This window comes from Rhinichthys klamathensis, unplaced genomic scaffold (genome assembly GCF_029890125.1).
Source record: "Rhinichthys klamathensis goyatoka isolate OS25496 unplaced genomic scaffold, OSU_Roscu_1.1 h1tg000271l_1, whole genome shotgun sequence".
NCBI classification, from domain to species: domain Eukaryota; kingdom Metazoa; phylum Chordata; class Actinopteri; order Cypriniformes; family Leuciscidae; genus Rhinichthys; species Rhinichthys klamathensis.
Window position 1 is genome coordinate 1,337,308 of NW_026606791.1, and position 13,994 is coordinate 1,351,301.

Here is a 13,994-nt window from a genome sequence, read left to right on the forward strand (position 1 = left end):
CTGGTTCTGGGTCTTTGACTGTTTACCCCTTACAGTTATGGTGGAGGATGCGCTGGCAATTATTCTCGGTGACACCCCTGGCAAATCAACAAACAAGGTAGTAAGCTTTTGTTAATTGTTAGGGCTGTCTGACTGGAAGAGATTTTGAAGGAGAGCGGGAGAGCTTCACTCCGATGAGGCGAGTGAAGCTTCACTCCGATGAGGCGAGTGAAGGAGTAAGTTAATTATACTGCTGACAGTATAAGAAGTCGCTGAGAGCGTCGTTAAGGGTAACGGCAGCAGACAGCGCAAGCGAAGCGTGCTCTGTGGGGGCCCCGCTGGGCATTACTGGTGTAGCACCACCCCAGCAGAGCACGTCCCTGGGCTAGAGGTCCAGTGGCACCGTAAACCTGCTCAATCTCTTCCATCTCAGATAGGGGATCCCCGAACTTAGTGAAGTGAATCAGGCAGTTAGGGATACTAACAATAATAGGGTTGTTTGCCAGGGATGCATCAGGAACAATTCCGAGAGAAAATTAAAAAAAGTTGTGACCCAAATTGGCATGGACCAGTATATGTAACTGTGATTTTGGAGTATACTTTGCAGTTTCATCACGCAGAAGCCAAGCTGTGTTGTTCAAAGATCGCCGCCTCCATTTCTGCAATAACTTCAGGTGAGTATGAACCATGATTAAGATATGGCAGAAAAATGTAATAACTTAATCAGTAACCTGAAGAGTCCTGAAACAAATAGTGAGACAGGAAAAGCAAACGCTGTAAGCAGCTGTGCTCTAAAGCCCTCACTTTAAATAAATTTGCAGAAATGATTAAGTAAATGGTAGTCAGGATTTTGATTCTGATTGGAAATTTAAAAAACTTGACTGGCTACAAACAAACTGAAAAATTAAAATGTTTAGCCTCGTATTGCTTACGATGATTACAAGAAGCAAGTGAAAGAAATTCTGGGTCAGGGATAATTTCCCTCGACAAGCGACTAAAGTTAAACAGACACTTTGTGAAAACAATATTTTGCAGCTTATGAAAATTAATGTTCTGCCAATAATAATGATGAAGATTATGATTGGGCTATTATGATTAAATCCGCCACTGGTGGACTGTAAAAGAATACAGAGAACTGCTTAATCAGTAGCTCTGTTTACATTCCTGAATGGGACACACACTGCTTCAAGGGCGTGCACTAAGTTGGAGCCGTTGAGGCTGACACACGAACCAACCAGATGACAGAGATTGTCTTGACTGTGGTCAGTAGGACCATTTGACACGTGACACATTTCTGATAATAATGTAGGGTTGAAAATAGATCAGTGTTTAAATGACGACAGTGACAATTTTTGGTCTGAGAAATAAGAGATAAAAAAAAAGGTCAAAAGATTGAAGTCTTAAAGTGAATCCTTTTGAAGAAAAGATCTATAATAGTAATTTTTATAAGTTGATGTAAAATTAATGACTCCAACAAATGTGAGTTGCAGAATATATCAAAGTAACTAAAAGGATGATTGTGTTGCAATTAAAAATTTTAAAAAGATTTTGGATGATATAGAGAGACTAATCTCACAGATGATTTATAATAACTGCAAAAGAGGCAGTAGCCTTGTAAAAGTTAGTGTGAATCCTGATTGGAGACTGATAAACTCCTAGAAGAGAAAACTTTGAGGTCAGATATTAAGTTATGGTAATTGAGAACTTGACAACTAAAATAGGGATTGAGAAATGTGAAATGTTATTGAGAACTAGAATAATTACCATTATGTAAGAACAAATAAGCAGAAGCAGTAGGCTACTGAATTAACAGTTGCTAAATGTAAAATGTGTTGAAAGGCATTTGATTAAACAAAAAAGGCCTGCTAGTGTTGACCATGAAAAGAACAGAGCTGATGTTTTGCTTTCAAAAGATAAGTTTGTTATTGGCTGTAATGAAACAGTTTGCTTATCTGAATCTGATGTGTGCTGTGGCTGAAACTGCCAGTGCAACAGACTCAATCTGAGTGGAAATTTGAAATGCCTAAATTTCCTGATGTGTGGGCAAAAGACAAATATAAATAATATGTTTATTTGAAACCGTATGTAATATCTGGCAAAGATGCCTTAAGCTGGGATAGAGTTAAAAGATGATAGATAAATGTTTGATGTTAGAAGTATATGAGAGAGCAGTGTACCATCCAATAGAGTCTCAGAGTCTCTCTCATTCAATGAGTCAGCTAAAAGCTGTTATCTGTGATAATGTGTAAAGCACAGTGTGTCAGTTGAAGAATCATAGACACAGAGATGGTAAAAGAAACCATTTAGAGAGCAATTTGTTTTAGAAGTAAAACTGAATGACTTTTTAAAGAAGTATTTAAAACAATAATACAGATAGAGATGACATTTTGATTAGCTTATTTTAGGACAGTAACTTCTCTGTCTCATTTAGTCTCCACCATTCAGGACCGATGGCTCCGGCTACAGATGAAGTACACTGAATGTACGGTTGTGATCTAAATTCACTGAGTATAATCCAAGTAGCTAGGTTGCTGCTTTTAAGATAGTTAATGGATTTAAGTGATTAAATACTGTTGTTATTGAACTGTCTCCCCATGTGAACACTATTAGGCAATCCGAATGGCTCTGGATGACTCTTGAACGTGCCTTTCCTAAGCTCCAGAAAACAGCTGAGTTCTGTTGAAGAGAACTGATTGTGTGATTGGAAAGAGCGGTCACCAGTGGGCACGAGTGGCTACTCAATGACGGGTAAGACCTTCTATTGGCCTGACAGGGGGCAACCCAAGCCAGAGTGGATCACGTAAAGTCATTGGGCATCTCCTGAATGGAGGTGTGTTATGTGAGACAGGTATGAGGGTTGAGCAGGAGCTGTGAGGCCAGCAGCGTCCTTATGGCGTTAAGGGGAGATGACGCGGTGACGAGTCACGGCATGTCTCCCCAATAAAGCAAAGCTCCTCGATATATACCACTCGCCAGAAGAAACCGCATTAGTTGTATGGCTTGTTTTTTATTGTGACAAGCGTCTGCAAATATGCCAGGGGAAAACACCCTGATGGAGATTATAGATAAAGGGCGAACAGGAGTGGGCTTTCAAGAGCCAGCTGAGGCCATGAAGTGATTCCCATTAGTTGTTGTGGAGACAGTAATACATTTTTTTTATGTACTGGTTGCCTTATGGGCAAGGAAAATCATAGTGTTGATTTTGAACTAATATGTTATAACATAGTTTTAACTCTTGAAGGTCGTTAGACATGGTGGTGGCTAAAGATGAAGACAGCTTTTGATTTAAGGAAAGTCTGGATGACAAAGGTGAATGGTCAAAGGTTATTGTAATGAATACAAATTTTGACTAAGTTACAGCCTTAGGAGGCTGGTGAAAAATATTATTTGTTTATAGTGAGAGAGACTGCCTGAGTTGGAGGAAGGGATGGTAACTGTGTCTGTCTTTCTGTTATCGGCCTGCTAGAGCAAGCTGAAGCAAAATAATGATAATGAAACAAAACAACCCAGCTGACCTTGTTAAATTCTAATGAATAATGAACAAGACATGCTTTGAAACTGGTTGGGAGACCATGTAAAATTAGGTAGAAGCTACCGGAAAATGGGAAGTTTAAAATCTTATTTAAAATTTAAATCTTTTAGCAATAATATAAAGAAAAATGAATATTGAAAATGAGCAGTTAACATATGTGTGTCTAATATGAGTGCGTGTGATGGTGACAGCACTTTATGTCTTGTATGTATTAGTTTGGGGTACTATTATTTCCTGATTTTGAGGATATTGTGACATTAACCCCTGGAATTAGTGTTTTATCATTACAGATGGGTTAAGTGAAATGACCAACTTTAAAAAAGTTGATAATTCTAAGACAATCTGATGAAAAGACAATGCAGAACATGGGACGAGCTTTAATTGGAGTGGTTTTCCAGCTCTGTCTGCTATTGGTAATTATGAATGCTTTTGTCATTTATGATATTGAACTGAATTACTCTCTGGATTAGTATTTTATATAAATTGGAATTGTAAAGAAGATTGCCGTCCATTCTGGGGTAAAACTCTTGTCTAAATTCAACTGAGGGTCTAAATTTAAATAGACAACTAGGTGGGATCATAAGGTTAAACGTAGGAAAAAATATATATATATATATAGACTTGACGGCAGAGAGACAAAGTGGCACATTGGCTAAGTCACTATCCAAATTATCCAGAGTGAGCTCCCTCATTTTATTGAAAGGCCGGAGGGCGAATAAAGGAGGAGTGAATATAACTTCTAAAAAGAAAAGGTTTTATTTCTCAATCCATTAAATGTATGTATGACATTAGATGTCTAAGAAAACTACAATTTAATAAAGGTAAAAAGAGAAAGCAGCTATATGGCTGTGGGCTGGGATCTGAGTAACATAATATTTTGGTTTCTGTAAAACTGTAAAGATAAGCGGAACTGAGACAAATACTGTGAGAAGTAGTTATAATGAAAAATAAAGTTGAAGTTAATGATAAGAAAACAAGAGTATTGAAGAATTAATAAAATACCATGATTCCCCTAACGAGGGAACTTTAAGTGTCACTAGGCTGACAGTGGTGAGAGACTCGGATGCAGAAGGAACTGGCATGTAGGGCAAGATGGAAGAAATATAGTAGAAGAAAATGTATGTTATGAAAATACAATTTCTGATAGGATTTATGGAAGTCAAATTAAGTTTAAATGGTATGAAAAAGGTTAGGGTTAGACATTGTATGATTGACAGGGATTCAAGTGATATAAGGATAAGGAATGAACAAAAGCTTTATTAAGCAAAATGGGGAACGATTCTATATTTTAGTGGTAAAATAATGACTGAAATGATGATGTGAATTTGTTTTATTTTATTTCTATTTTTGAAACAAACAAAAAAGGGTATAAGATGTTATACAATTAAAATGGTACATGCTATGTGACCGTAAACTGAAGGATGATTTCAGTAAAGACTTAAAGTGCTTACATCGATTATTATGGGCCTTAATTATTAATATTCTATTGTTTGTTGTTTATTTTTAGTTAGACAACCATTGTGTTTTAAACCTAAAGGGTCTATAAAAGGGGTAGTGAAAATAATGGATTAACCATCCAACTTTGTTTATAATAAAAGGATTTGGAAATCATAATTTTATAAATAAAAAAAACTAGTGCATATATTCTGGTACTCATGATTATAGACAATGTCTTTATTTAGGATCTGAGTAGTGACTGTGGATCTAGCCCATGCTAGGAATACAGCAATAGTGCTTGCTTATTTAGCCTGGCTTCCAGAGAACAAATATGTACTTGTTTCGTAATCAGTTATGTGTTTTATAAAAATTTTAACCTGACTGATAAACTGAGGAAGAATGACATTGATGTCCTGTTGTGAGTGGAAGGTGGGAGAGCCTCTTAATGGGGACTGGAATTTTTAGTATCCAGCATGTCCATGACGAGGTGAAGAGACAAGTGTGACCCGGCAGGGGAGCATGCGTCACCACTCCTCCCTTCCGTAGTGACCTCACTGGTTAGACCAGACGTGGCGGTATTGGACCCCACATTGGTCTAAAATGGGGGACTGAAGGGTTGGTCAAAATCCCTTGCCTCTTCAAATACATATATAATCATATATCATTTTGAATGGTTATATACTTCCTTAATAAAAATCAATAATCAAATATATTCATTATCACATAATAATTTTTATATTCTTGTGCTTGTGAAATTATATTTTCTTAAATGCATGGATGTAAGTAACCAGTTTCTTTTAGGTGCATTCCAATCTTACTTTGAGATTGCACGTAGTACACGCAGGACACGAAGGCCACGTAACCCACAAGGCCGTTTGTCTCTTTCTCTGGGATCAGTAGAAAGGTTAGAGGGTCCTAAAGGCAGCGTGGGCACATATGATCCTTCGCTGGACATATGGTCAAGCTATATTGAGCGTTACTATCAAACTTTAATTGTTGTATTAAAATGTATTCTTTCCAGTATATTTCCTTCCTTGGGAGTAAATGCCAGTGATCTGTTTTTCTCCTAAATGAGTGAATGTTTTGGCATTATGTTTTGGTATACTTAACTGATAATAAGGAGCTCAGACTCTCTTCAGCCTTGATGGGAGCTGTTATTTGCTCGTGTCTGTTATTTGTGTGTGTGTGCGTATGACATTCTATGTAGGTTCTGGACGGTCGGACCAGACACCCCGGCGCCCTTCTCTAACCTGCGAGGCCACCACAGACCTAAATCTAATGAGTGGACGACAACTATCTTTACTAATGGCGATAGGCACCCCTATCTCCTCACATGTGTTAAATTGTTTAGGCTTTCATGTTTCTTAGCCAATGAGAATCATTCAACCTGTAAGCAATGACGTAGCTTAGACCTTGGAAATGGTATAACTGCTGTGATCTTTGTAACTGTAAGCGGGGCGGCCTACGAACTCCTGTGTGAGTCTTGAAGCTGACTTCTGCTGATGAAAATGCAAACTATCTTCAGTAAAACTTTTCTTTAATTTTTTATAGTTCTGACTCCGGGTCTTCATTCTTCATATCTGGTTCTGGGTCTTTGACTGTTTACCCCTTACACTGTACTGTACTAATAACAAAAGTGATATTCCATAAGATTAAAAAAAGATCAGCCATCTGTTTTAATTCAGCACTTTGCAGCTGTAGAGTACATTTCTAAATATTATACTAAAGTGTTTTTTTTTTGTGTGTAAACAAAACGCATGCAACAACAATAACACTCTAACAAATAGCAATAAAACTGTATTAACAGCTCTGGTGATGAGCTTTAAATGAGAAAATCTGACCACTTATTGGAAAACTCCAAATTTATTTGAAAAGTAAATTGAATGCTATGAAAATCAAATTTAAAACATATTAATACTATAGGGGCCATTTAAATTAAATGTTATCCAAAGACTGATGTTGAATGTAGCATGCTGTTCTTTTCCGCATAAAAAAAAAAAATCACATAGATTGTTACCAGCAAGTTTATAATAACTACAGGCTGTCAAGTTACCAAAAGAACTTGATTACAATGACTAAAACCTATTCCAGCATCAAATTCACAGGATGTCCATTTCAAAGTATTCACTGGACAGAATGTTATCAAACTCTGTGCGGAGGTCTGGGTAAGAACTGTAAGTATATGGTAAATCAAGAGTAGCTCCACAAGTATGAGCAACTGGTCTTCTACTGAGGCCAGATTCTGCATTGAAGCTTACCTTGATTTGATCAACACATATGACAGATGAACCAGAACAGAAGCGTAGAAATTTTTCTGCTTTGCATTGGTCAGCATTTCTGACATAACGTTGCAGATGATTGAATACGATCTGTTCTTTCTGAGAGAGAATTACCTGTGATGTTTGAAGTAGCTGTGCCACTTTTTTGCCAGTGGCCTTCTTTGTGTCATAGAGAGACAGGAGACTTTCCTGGTCTGGTACATTCAGCAGTGCAAATGGCATGGTTTTGGAGAAGCAATCTATTATATATTTGGGCTCTTGAAGAATTGCTTTATGAGCCATTGTTTGTATGGCAACTTTCATGGTGTTTGTTGGAGGGATGCAATGAGAGCCCATTCTTGTGAAGAGGTCAAGCAAATCCTCTTCATCACATTCCTCCAGTGTGCCTTGACCAGCCTTTGCAACAGCAGATCGTTCAGTCGAAGAGAGGTAGTAGTGGAAAGATGACATCAGGACATCATCACTGACTGAGTCAATTCCATGCATGCATGCTAAAATGAAAGCACTAGAAAGCCTCACTGGCAGTACACCGAGGTCAAGTAATCCTTTTACCCAAATCCTTCCAACTGCCTCCCATTCAGCTTCAGAGAAATCTGGTCTTAGTCTAGGAACACGTTCATCTTCCCCTTCACACTGTTCAAGGAACTGATCCCAGAATGCAGTGTAAACTTCTCTGGACACTCCAGCATCATCTACAGCATTCTCATTTACAAATTTCATCTTCAGAGTAGATTGAATTATGCTGCTATCCATGAACACAGCCAAAAGATCTTCTACAACCTTTACCCTGTGTATTAAAGCATGCACATGATTTGGATTTGCTGAGTTTCCAGATGAAATTGTAGGAGAAAGATGGTTTCTTGAATGTGATGGCAAATCTTCTGGTGCTGAAGGCATTTCGCTACCCATCTAGAAAAAGGTAAAAATCATTTAGAACTATTATTTGTATTATTAAATTATTATTTATAAATTAATATTTATATTATAAAATTTTCAAACAATTATTTCAGTTAATCTGAACAAGATTTTCTTTTGTGTCACTGTAAAGTGAGACATTTATATATAATTATGACAAATTACAAAGTAATCAACTTTTAAAATATACTCTGTATCAAAATTATAATTACACTTGTTCTCAATCGCTTTGGTATTGCTTTGGCACAAAACAGACTTAACATTCTCTAAACTGTCATTTCAATTGTCATAACTGTTTGCTGGACCATCAGAACTCTACAGTATATTGCATGTCTGCAAAATGTTGTTACTTACCCAAAACATTTACAGTTTTTCTCAATCGCTTTGGCTCAATTCTCAAATTAGACTTTTTTCCCCCACAAAACAATAAGTTGGCTTGTTCATCAAAACTGATAATTCGTTACATTTATATAGCGCTTTTCTGGGTGCTCAAAGCGCTATACATGGAAGGGGGGAATCACCTCAACCACCACCAATGTGCAGCATCACCTGAGTTCAAAGCAGCTTTACAGTGATAATAGGAAATTAAGGTAACAGAGATTGTTTTGGATTTACAGCAGCTAGAATACATTTATTGTCCAGTTAAAGTTAGTATTGATTGATTCACTTCCGTCACAACCATCATTAGTTATTACCTTAGGGGGCGCTAACACGACACCGTTATAACAGAAAACCCGGCCCGCTCACAACAACAGTGCCTGGTGGCTCTAGAACGCAAACCTTGCATTAATTAAAAAAAACTTAAAAAATGTAAAAAGTGTTTTTATCATTATGTGAGCCACACTGGTCAAAATGTTTAGATGTTTTTTTATTTGTTATAAAAATTAATAACTGAAAATAAATATTTTATTATATACAGTATAAATATATATATATATATATTTCTATCTATTTTTTTATTGCCATTGACTGCTTTATATACTATATAATTAATGTCAATTTTGTAAAGGCCACGCCGGAATCCAACTCCAGTGAAGTTCACTTAATTTATTAGAATTTAGTTTCAATATTACTTTAGCTCTACGCTTAAACTGACTCCAATTTCAAATGATTATCAAATTTAGATTGTGTTCCTTATTAGAAAATAATCATAAATATTGTTTATGACTTAATTTAGATCTTTGATTATTCTGAGTATCCAATACTTTCAATTATTAATTCATTATGGACCCAATGCCACATCGAGATCACGTCGGCCTGATCGTGGATCCTACGGACACAAACTTGTCAGTTCTGACTTTAGTCAGTGGATGCAGGGTTGGCTAATACCTCTTAAGTCGGTTGCCTACTGCTCACTCGTACAAAAAAGTGTCGTTTATTTAGCCACTTCAGTACAACTTGCTAAATCAGTGACAGAAATCAAAAGGTCTTCCGATGACGTGCCTACTGCTCCGTTCATATGCGCCTTTAGTTTGACCTATCCTGACTAAGATTTGTGGTAGCATCACCAGCCTCCTATAATCTAATAAAATAATGACTTAAAAATAATTCAGAATAAATCAAGATGTAACATTTATTTTTCAGGTAAAATTGTTTAGAAGTTGTGAAGAGTTTGACATTTGACATTGAGTTTGAGTTTCATTGAGAATCAACTCATCAGTTTTGATCAACAAGCCATGTGCATTTAGTTATTATGCAAATTGCTAATTTACACACATGCTAAAACACATGCAATTTGCTTAAATCAATAAAAAATTCAAATCTGATATGAACATGAAACTAATTGTTTAAAAATCTGAACCTTTTGTTGTGAGGAAAAAAAGTCCCATTTGAGCCAAAGCGATTGAGAAAAACAGTAAAATAACCTTTTGATCATTTATTGTAGTTAGTTTAGGAGCATTTTAGTTTGGTTTCAAGTTTTCCAAATGTTTTACATTACTAGGCCTATATATGTACTGTGCAACAGCATGTTAGTATTTCCACCCACAAAAAAGTGCTTTAGGCCAGTTATTTATATATTTTTCTGTAGTGTGTCAGTAGGAAATATCAGTTAACATTTCCAAACATTCCTTTTTACATTAATTGTAATAATCCAGTGAGGTTTTTGTATGCACAAGGAGTCTGACAGCAGCCGGCATGATCGGATCTCAGCATCTCAGACCGAGTCAACATGCACTGACACACTACAGCAAAAGATATAAATAACTGGCTTAAAACCATTGTTTTACTGAAAATACTAACATGCCTAAGATTTTTTCTACAGTACTGTATATAATAAAAGATTTTCATGTACTTTCTGTTAACAACGGGACACTGGAGTTGACAATTGAGTAATGACTTAAGATATATTTCCCTGACACAGTCCAGTCTTCATTCTTCGTAATTGCATAGAATGACAACAGAATTTTCATTTAAAACTGCTCCTGTAAAACATGCCTATATGGTTTGTTCAGTAATACTTTACAATAAGATTCACTAGTTAACATTAGTTAATGTATTTACTATCATGAACTAACAATTAACAATACATTTACAGTATTTATTAATCTTTGTTAATGTTAGTTCATAAAAATACAGCTGTTCATTGTTTGTTCATGTTTTTCACAGTGCTTTAACTAATGTTAACAAATACAACCTTTAATTTTAATAATGTATTAGTAAATTTTGAAATTAATATTAACTAAGATTAAATGCTATAGAATTATTGTTAATTCTTAGATCATGTTAACTAAGGTAGTTAACTAATGTTAACTAATGAAACTTATTGTAAAGTGTTACCGTTTGTTCTTGTGTATATGATCTATAGAGTCTTTGTATATTATTTGTTCCTTATTGTGTAATATACACACAAAAAATCGAAACAAACAAAAGTAAAATCTTACAAAAATATGCAATTCTGTGTATTTTGAATTGACAGTGCAGGTATATTGGGACTGATTATCTATTATGTAAAGGGCTTCCACATGACATGCAACATTTGGACTCTCTTACCAGCAGCACAGGATTACTTGAGAGTGGTGATGCCTCAGTTTCAGCTTCATTCAGCTCTGCATTCTGGAGGATCAATAAACATGCAAAACATAAAAGTGAGACACATTGTTACAAAAACATAAAGTGTCACTGTAGATAATGTAACAGTTGCCTAGTGATGAGTGAGAAGCACAAAGCTGGGGACATTGTATGTATTGTGACCTTAAAAGCCCCCTAGATTTATTTTCTATTATAATTGAGATATACATTGTAGTTTTAAGGTTATTTTATAACTCCCATTTAATGTTGTTAGTCTGAATATTTCCTTTTTTCACATCTATACTGAGACATTTGGTATATTAGGACCACATTTACCAGTATGATGTTCTCGTTCAGATTCCATGTCATCACAATTGCTTGGTCTTCATCTGTTTGTCCAAGTTCATCACCTTCATTCCACTCAACTGTGTCTTCCTTATCATCATCATCTCCAAGGGTTTCAATTATGTTGTTGTGTAGTGGAGGAATCTGATCCGTCAAGTCAATGAATTCATAGCCTCGTTGTACATCACAGAGCTCATGTGAATGCTGTGGACTCTTCGGTTGCTGCACACTTTGATTCCACAATTTATCAGTCTCCTCGTCACTTGAGGTGCTTGTGAGTCTTTGGATTGTGCATGTTCTTTTGGTAACATTTGGTGATGAAAGGGAGCTGTGTGAAGTGCTGGGTGTCTCTACTCCCATGGTCTCTAAAGTCAAACCACTCTGTGGAACATCCTCCATTTCTCTAGTTCTCTGAAGAACATGCAATAACATTAAATGATTAACTCAGCAATTCAGCTAAATTAGTGATATTAATAGCCACTCAGCTAAATTAACCACATTTACAACAATTCTGACACTGTATTTAAAAATGTGTGATTTTACTAACCTTCCTCTTGGTGTCTCTTTTAGATAAAAGTCCGTCATCCAATGAATGTGTGATTGAATCCTCAGAATCACTGTCACATCCATGCGATAACAGTTTTGCAGCAGGTCTCTCAGTATCACTGTCTAATCCAAGTGTTGAGTGTTCATTATATTCCTCTTTTTCTCCATCAGATAAAGATTCTATGTCTGTGAGACACACCTCCTGTTTAGTGCAAATGTAAAACCTCAACATTTTCAGTTTGGTTTGTTCATACAGATGTCCAACAGTGCTATCCATGGGAATTTGGTTTCTTTTAAAATCACAAACACGAAAAGTGAAGTCTGTTTCTGGACCTTTTGGTGACTGCCCATTTGGGAAAAAAAGGTTCTTTCCCATTTCCATGATTTGTAAGACAGTTGTCTTTTTTTCAACCGTCACATGTCTAGTGCCACCACCATTACCGGTCCTCACTTGTTGGTATCCATTATGGCAGAAGTGAAGCCATCCAATTTCAATTCTTCTGGAGGTTTTTTCTGCTGATGCATTTTTGTGTCTTGCCAATAAATTTTTTTCCTTAGGGAAGACACATGCTTTAACATTCAAAGTTTTAGCTGACTTTGATCCCAGTTTCCTTGCTTCAATTTTATTTCTCAAATTCTGTAACAGAGATTCTTTATCCGAACAGGCCGCTGTTTGTTGACAGAAGGAGAGGACAGCCAGTCGGTCACCATATGAATTAATATACTTTGCCATTTGCTCATCAGTCATGACAGAGAGCACAGACTTGTCGATCTGAAAGTGCAGAGAAGATCTAATTTTATAGATTGGTTCTTGAAAAAACATAAATGCACTCAGGAACTCATAATATGTTAACACAGTCTAGATTTTTTTTTTTTTTTTTTTTACAGCAAGTCACATGTCTTTATCTACATGCCATCCTGGTTCTAAAATGGGGCTCAATATTAACATTCAGGGTATAGTTAATCTAACTAACTTGTAGCTACTGGTGATTACAGTTGAGTGAATATGTTGGTACCCACCCCTGCAGACTCTACAACATATTTAGTATTTAAAAAATAAGAGGGATCACAAAAATTGTATTTAGTACTGCCCTGATAAAGCTATTTTACATGACATATGTTTACATCTATTCCACATACATAATAACAATGCCTAATAATTAATTAATTTGAACAAAATATAAACTGAATTATACCAATGAAAGGGTTCATAAGTTCACATCATCTTGGTGACTTTGATATGTTGCTTGTTGATGATCAATGACTGTTTGTATGCTCTGTAATAGTTGTACGTGTCACACCCCTACTTGTACCCGTCCACTGGCTACCTGAAGCTGCTTGCATCAAATTTAAAGCTTTTACATTGACCTTTAGGACTGTCACTAAAAGCACTCTCCTGCCCTCATGAACTCACAAAAAATACAGTCACTGATCATGTAGGAAGTCAGCCATCATAACCAGAGGAATGCACATTTTTTAACATGCTTATTTGTCTCATTTAAGTTATGGTGGAATAGATGCAAGTATGTTACATAATAGCTTTATCAGGACAGCCCTATAAAAAACATTGCAATTGTAATGATCCCTCTTATTTTTGCAGGGGAGTGCAAACAACTGTCCTATATGATACTATTATTACTAGTGACCTTAAGGTAGCCTACACCAATTTTGATTCAGCAACGAAGGTGAAATGAATTGGTCTGTGGTGATAATCTGACAGCCTCCTGGCTAGCAGTAATAATTCAAAAATAGCCTATATAGGCCTACATGCGGCTTTGGTTTTTAAGGATAATATTAAATGTTTACACTTGGATACATGTCAACACCTTTGGTTGCCTCGTTAAAATAGCTATCATTTAAAAATAAGCTAATAGGCCCATAGACCTTCCATTAAACATTACTCACCTTGTCCCTTTTCATGTGGATGATGTCCTCTTCTGGAACATCTCGTG